This window comes from Dromiciops gliroides, chromosome 1, assembly GCF_019393635.1.
Source record: "Dromiciops gliroides isolate mDroGli1 chromosome 1, mDroGli1.pri, whole genome shotgun sequence".
NCBI classification, from domain to species: Eukaryota; Metazoa; Chordata; class Mammalia; order Microbiotheria; family Microbiotheriidae; genus Dromiciops; species Dromiciops gliroides.
Genome location: NC_057861.1, coordinates 463,354,475 through 463,361,868, shown reverse-complemented (window position 1 = coordinate 463,361,868; position 7,394 = coordinate 463,354,475). Strand labels below are relative to the sequence as shown.

The 7,394-nt window shown below is 36.2% G+C and overlaps 1 long non-coding RNA gene across 1 annotated transcript; it reads right to left on the bottom strand.

Moving 5' to 3' along the window:
• Positions 1-5,304: 5,304 nt before the first annotated feature.
• Positions 5,305-6,438, bottom strand: LOC122736219. The gene is made up of 2 exons (XR_006354176.1): positions 6,377-6,438; positions 5,305-5,525 (listed from the first exon to the last, which is right to left on the bottom strand). It is a non-coding gene; the product is annotated as an uncharacterized LOC122736219 (long non-coding RNA).
• Positions 6,439-7,394: the final 956 nt, after the last annotated feature.

Genomic DNA, 7,394 nt, shown 5'->3' with positions numbered 1-7,394 from the left:
CAGGGCTGGTGCTTTATCCACTGCACCACCTAGCTGCCCCCTGTTCTTGATCTTTTAAAGGATTTGTTCCTGAATTTCCCCATGAATTGGACAGTCAAAGACATTTGCCTATATTTTATGGATTTTCTTCCTCTTCCCTTTTTTTCTTTCCCTTTGAAAATGTCATGGATCATATATCACCACAATATTTCAGATATCACTAACAGGTGCTAAGCAATCACGTCTTCCAGGTCTTTCAGAACTGAAGAACGTAGATCCTAGAGGCCTGGTCATTTGAATTTCTTAAAATTTCTAGGTGTTTTCTTACTCTCTCCTTACTTATCTTTTATATCAACTCATTGTTAACCATTTTTATTCTCTCATTTTTTTGGTGCAAAGGTCATTCTCTTTTGTCACAAAACAAAGGAAGAATAAGAAATAAGTAGCTCTTTCTCTCTGCTTTCAGTTATCAATGTCCCATACATCCTGAACAGTAGTCCTATTCCTTATTTGATTCCCTCTTTCCCTTTAAACTAATATAATCAATTCTTAAAAGTAGGATTCCCTTCAAATAATATTAATCTCTACTAGTCATACCTGGTATTCAAAATAATTCTGGTCCATGACCTCGCTTAGCTTCACCTACAGTTCAAAGTCCTTCTTTGTTTTCTCCTGTTGTTGTGAATGGTGGCAATGGAGCACTCTGCCTGCCAACCTGTCATTCATTCTTGCTATGTCACCAGATCCTCTCTCCTTGAAAATGTCTTTTACTGCTTGATCTCCTTTAAAGTACTTCTTTGGTTATATGTTACAGCCTTTTCACACCAGGAGCAACACTATTTTGGTTGTTCACTTTCCAAGCCAACATCATCAAAATATGGCCATTAGCACTCCTGAAACTACTTTTTATAAGCCTATATCACACTCATATTTACTTCTTTAATCTCTTTTTGTTTGGATTTTTTAAAAAAAGCTGTCTGATGAGTTCCCTGTGTACCTGCATTGCATTAGTCAAATTCTGTTTTTTTGTTCTCAAAATTATTTTCTTTTCTTTCTTCAACTTTCAGTCTTGAGTTTCCCATCACTTTCATGCTAAAATCTCCTATAAAACCTAGTCCATGTTATCCTATCCTTATGAAATTCTTCTTTCCTGCAATCTAGGATGCATGCCCTATTGTTCCTGACATGCCATTCTTCTATCAGAAATTCTAGGAGAGAGTGGTCTCCTAAAGTTCATCATTTCCAAATCAGCAACCTGTTTCTCTCTGTTGATGAGAATTAGAGCTTGAATAGAATTTGTCCTTAATGGTTGTTCTATCTTTTGACGATTAGGGCATTTATTAATTAAGTTTTAAGGGAATCTGAGAAGTTACCATTTGATTTGTTTTTAGGAAAAACAGTTCTATCAGATGTCTGGATCATCATACTTATATGCATAAAACTAATGTAGCAAAGATTAGAAGGAAAGCAGAAAATTATAGGGAAAATTTCATAGACAATCTCTCAGATTGGGTCTCATTTTTCAAATATATGGAGAACTTTGACTATTCACCAATTGGGGTATGACTCATATTCTTATAAATTTGACAAAGGCCATGAATAGGAAGTTTTTTTCAATCTTAATAGTATTTTTCCAGTTACATGTATAGACAGTTTTCAACAGTTGTTTTTATAACATTTTGAGTTCCAAATCTTTTCCCCCCTTCTCTTCCCTCCCCCCTCCCCAAGAGAGAAAACAATGTGATATAGGTTATATGTGTACAATCACATTAAACAAATTTCCACATTAGTCATGTTGTGAAAGAAGAATCAGAACAAAAGAGGGAAACCTCAAAAAAGAAAAAAAAAGTAAACAGAATGGTTCAATCTGCATTCAGTTTCCCCAGTTCTTTTTTCTGGATGTAGAGAGCATTTTCCATCATGAGTCTTTTGAAATTGTCTTGGATCATTGAATTGCTGAGAAGAGCTAAATCTATCACAACTGATCATTATGAGATGTTGCTGTTACTGTGTACAATGTTGTACTGGTTCTGCTGACTTTACTTAGCATCAGTGCACTTAAGTCTTTCCAGGTTTTCATGAAATCTGAATAGGCAATTTCCTGATGAAGAGATCAATACTATATATAATCATATGACAGAATGCTCTAAATCATTATTGATTAGAGAAATGCAAACCAAAATAACTAAGATATCATCTTACACTTATCAGATTAGCTAAAATGACCCTGCCTCTTCAATTGGGGAATGGCTAAACAAGTTGTCCTATATGATTGTGATGAAATACTATTGTGATATATTAAATTATGGACTGGTTGCTTTATAAGAACATGGAAAGACAGACTGATGAAGCAAAGTACTGACAAATAGAAATATGCATAGTATGGTCTTACAAATATGTATATGTGGGTATATGTATGTATAAGTGTGTATATATGTTATATATGTATGTATTCATGTTTAATTGTAGCCTTCTGGGGGAGGGGGTAATGGGTAGGGAGGGAAAAATTAAAAGTACACATCAGAGAGCAAAAGAAAACCTAGAAGCACAGAAAAACTGGATAGCATTGAAACCAATGTTATAGGATTTATTACATAGGTTTTCATGAAAAGGAAATTTATTGTTTTATATTGAATCCTCTTATGTTCTGCTGTTAATGGGGAAATGTTCTTTTCTTTTCTTCTTTTGTATTTAAGTTTAAAATGAATTTTTTTTCAAAGATTTTTGGATCATTTAATTCACTAACAATTATGATGTCATGTCTTGGTGCCAGGTTTTTTATTTATTTTCCAAATCTAGGTGGTCTGCTAAAGTTACCAACCACAGATATCCCAACCCCATCCATGCTTCATTTAGCTTTGTACCCATCTTATTAACAAATATCTTAAAATCCAGCCTAGAAACTATGCTTCATAAGATATAACTTCTACTTTGGGGCCTTGCTGTTCTGAACAGTGGTCACCTCAGTTGCCCAGTGCAGCCAGAATTTACTTCACTTCCTGTTCATCTTTTACTTGACATCTTGACTTAGCATACCTTCCCTCTTCCCACTTCTCCCCTTACAGTTGATATAATACCATAATCAACTAAACTCTGTCATTGTTCCTGGAAAGAGTGTGTCAATATATTACCCTATGTTTACATTCATCAACTCTATAATTTTTGGGGGGTGGGGCAATGAGGGTTAAGTGACTTGCCCAAGGTCACATAGCTAGTAAGTGTCAAGTGTCTGAGGCCAGTTTTGAACTCAGGTCCTCCTGAATCCAGGGCTGGTGCTTTATACACTGTGCCACTTAGCTACCCCCACCTCTATCTCCTCCTTTATAAATGTAAACTCAAAGGCAAGAAAGCTTGCTATTTGGCATAGTGGATAGAGTATCAGGCCTGGAGTAGGGGAGACATCATTCTGAGTTGAAATCAGGCCTTACACACTTACTAGCTGTGTAACCCTGGGCAACTCACAACTTTGTTTGCCTCGGATTCTTACTTTTTCAAAATGAGCTGGAGAAGAAAATGGCAAGCCACTCCAGTATCTTTGCTAAGAAAACCCTAAAAGGGGTCAGGAAAAGGGGTCATTAGACATAAGCGTGGTTTCCTCCCCAAAAAGTGGGAACTTGAAATGAATAAAAAGGAAAAGGAAATTTTGAAGGTGATTTGGATGGATTTGCACTTGTTCCCACTCTGAAGATCTTTTTCTTTGCAAACAAAAACAGAAGGAAAAATGAAAGTTTAGAATTTCTGTTCTGCTTTTTCTGTTATCTGTTATTCCAAGAAGCACTCCCACTCTACTTTTATCTTCTGGCTTACCTCTCATATGGTTGGTTTTTTTAAAGCCCTAAAAGGACTTAATCACTAGCCTCAGGTTGTTCTGGGCATTGGTGCTTCCCAAACTACTACTTCAGAACTATGCAATGGTTTCATTTACCTTTAGCTACCTACTCTTGTTTCTATCTTCCCTACCTTTTTATCTAAGTGGCTTCTTTACCAGTCTCTTTAGTCAACTCTCCTTTACTCTTCACAATGTCATTTTTGAAACAAAGTATCCCTCTTGAATAGATTTCCCCTAAAATATTCCATACCATGTCTACCTACCCTTTTCTACAACTCTTTGAAATTCACTTTCCCAAATTCTAGATTGCATGTCAAACTAAGAGCCCAGATTACTTTTTAATCTTCAAGTCCAAAAGAGAAATGACCACTTCCTCCTAACGTTACCATCATTTAAAAAAAAAAAAGAAACCTTTATCCATCAGTTACATGTCACTAATCAGAATCAAGCCTAGAATAGCAATGACCCTAGTCACTTCCTCCCTCAGTCACATTTTTCAAAGAATCATGTCATTAGTAAGGCACATGAAGAACTTTATCAGGTAAACTGATTTTGACAGAATGACAGCTCTAGCAGATGTCTAGATAATTGAAAACCCCCATCCGTATGATATCATGCTTCAATGAAAAATTTGTGATCTGTGTCCCAAACCCTTTATCTATTTCCTTCTTCTGGCCAGATGGTACATAACAATATCTCCCTCCATTTATCTTTAACCATATGGTTTCTACCAGGCTTTCTCCCTCTGATAGATGGATTTCCTCATCTGATTATAAATAATATCAACATGTATGTAGTGCTTTAAAGTTTGCAAAACACTTCATATACATAAACTCATTTGATCTCCATATAAACCCTAGAAAGAAGGTATTGTTATCCTCATTTTACAGATAAGGAGACTGAGCCCAGAGAGGTTAAGTGACTTGTCCAGAGTTTCACAGCTAGCAAGTATCTGAGGCAGGAGTCAAACTCAGGTCTTCCTGAAACCAGGTCTAGCATTATCCCCTGTACAACCTAGCTGCCAATTAATTTACAAATTAATATATATCTATACAGCTATTCTGTCATGTCTAATTTATTTTGTTTCCTTTTGTATAAGGTATACCAACTAATAGCCATATTAAATTACAGTTTTATTCCCAAAAGTTTTAGTGTATAGATTTGGTTTCTATCACTGGAATCTCTATTTCACTTACTTCATTACATTTATGTGTATGTATGTATGTATATATTTGTATATATACATTAACACCTGGGCTCATGGGTCTTATTCTTCATTCTTTTTCTTGAAAATATGTACAGAAATCACAGGTTTTAGGCAGGAAAAGACCTCCAATATTTTCTAATCCAACCCCATCATTTTAAAGATAAAGGAATAAATGCAAAGTGGTTATTTTTTCCCTTGTTTGTTTTTGTTCTTGTTGTGTGCTAGTGTGTTTTTTAATAATGCAAAGGTAAAATGTCACTATATACTAATTAGAAACATACTATTTGAATCAGTAGAGCATGAATTTAATTAGACTTTACTGAACGAGGAAATTAGACTCATGTCAAAGGGATCTGACAGTGGTTGTTCTCCAGAGTGAAAGAAGGCCTTAATGTAGCCACACTGTTAACTGAGGACCCTTGAGATGCCATCTGGGACTTTCTCCAGCTTTGTCCATGCTCTTTTATGTCACTGGTGGACTCTGAGAAAGTTCAGATTCATTCCATTGACCTAGATTTAAAAAATAAAATGAAATCACAATCACCTCTTCTTTTCTACCCTTCCTGATTCTCCCCCTTCCTCCTTCTATTTCATCTCTTCTCTCTCTCTAGGCATAAGCCTAAGACATCAGATTTCAAAGTGTATTTTTTCTTCTTCCATTCAATGGTATTTTCTTTTATTAACATTGTCCTAGGGGGCAGCTAGGTGGCACAGTGGATAAAGTAGGGGGCCTGGATTCAGGAGCACACTTAACACTAGCTGTGTGACCCCGGGGAAAGTCACTTAATCCCCTTTGCCCTGCAAAACAAAACAAAATTGCCCTATTGGGCACAGTGTTGTTAAAACGGTTTTCCCAACCCACATCACTCTGACATGCCCAACTCTTTCACCTCTAAGTTAAGTTTAGCACACACTGATTTACCATTTGGGATTTTATTTCCCTCTCTCAGTAGAAAAAGAACTCATTTAAAGTGTTCCCAAGCTGTTATTTAGTCCAGACAAATGGAAACAAATCATGAACTTTCAATGTAAATGTAATGGCAGGGAAAGAAAAGGTCTTCATTCTGTTTCAATGTTCAAAGTGGTATTTAAATTTTACAAGACACACAGATTGCTTCTGCAGTTCTAAATTGGAACAGCTTAAGGTAGAATTTGGAATAGAAATAGAACAGAGAGAAAAAAATACTTCAAGAAGACTATTATTAACCAGACTAAAATTTTCTGAATTTGTGAATTGGACATCCCAGAGACATCTTAAAATCAACATATCCAAAACATTATCTTTCCTTCCGCAAAAAAAAACTCTAACATATTAAAATCTTCCCTATTATTGCAAAGAGTATCACCATCGTCCAAGTTACCTCTGATAACAACCTAGGTGTCATCCTTGAGTCTTCTCTCTCTCTCTCTCTCTCTCTCTCTCTCTCTCTCTCTCTCTCTCTCGCTCGCTCGCTCTCTCAAGGCATGTGAATTCTACCTTCACAACATCTCTCGTATATATGCTCTTTCTCCTTTGACATCACCACCCTGATGCAAGCCCTTATGACTTCTTTTCTGGACTATTGCAACAGTATGTTTGTTGGTATTACTGCCTTAAATCTCTGCCCACTACAATCTATCATCCACTCAACTCCTGAAATACAAGTTTGAACATTACTACCTACCTTTTGCAGTTATACTGGCCTCCTTGATGGTTGTTGCCTAAGAAAATACAGCTCCTATCTCTATGTCTTTTCACTCCCTGTCTCCCATGCCTGGAAAGCTTCTTGCCTCACATGTTCAGAGCTTGATCAGACATCAAAGGACATACTACATCCTGGACTGTCACCAGTCATGCTGAGTTTTGTTTTGCCAACTGGACTTTGATAACTGGAGGAGAGAGTGGGGCAGCCAACTTTGCACAACTCTGTTTCACTTAAATCCAACTAACTTGCAAATGAAAACCACTCTAGTGATATCATTGGTCTTTTTTAGAAACTGAAGGAGAAACAACAAAAATAGCTTGTATGAAATGCAAGACTTCTAAACAACAAACCTAATTAACAAATCATGATACAGTAAAATTAATTAATGGTTACTAATAGAATAAAACCAATGTATAAAATCAAAGTCTATCAGTGAAACAGTTAAAAAAAATTCAAGTTTCAAAAGTTAAGTGAGGCAATTGGGATTAAGTGACTTGCCCAGGTCACACAGCTAGTAAGTGTTAAGTGTCTGAGGCTGGATTTGAACTCAGGTCCTCCTGACTCCAAGGCCAGTGCTCTATCCACTGTGCCACCTAGCTGCCCCGAAATTTGAATTTAATATAAGGAGTTTTACCTGGCTTCAATAGAGAAGTGGTTCAATTTTACAATTCTTTACTACTGAAAGAAAAAAGAA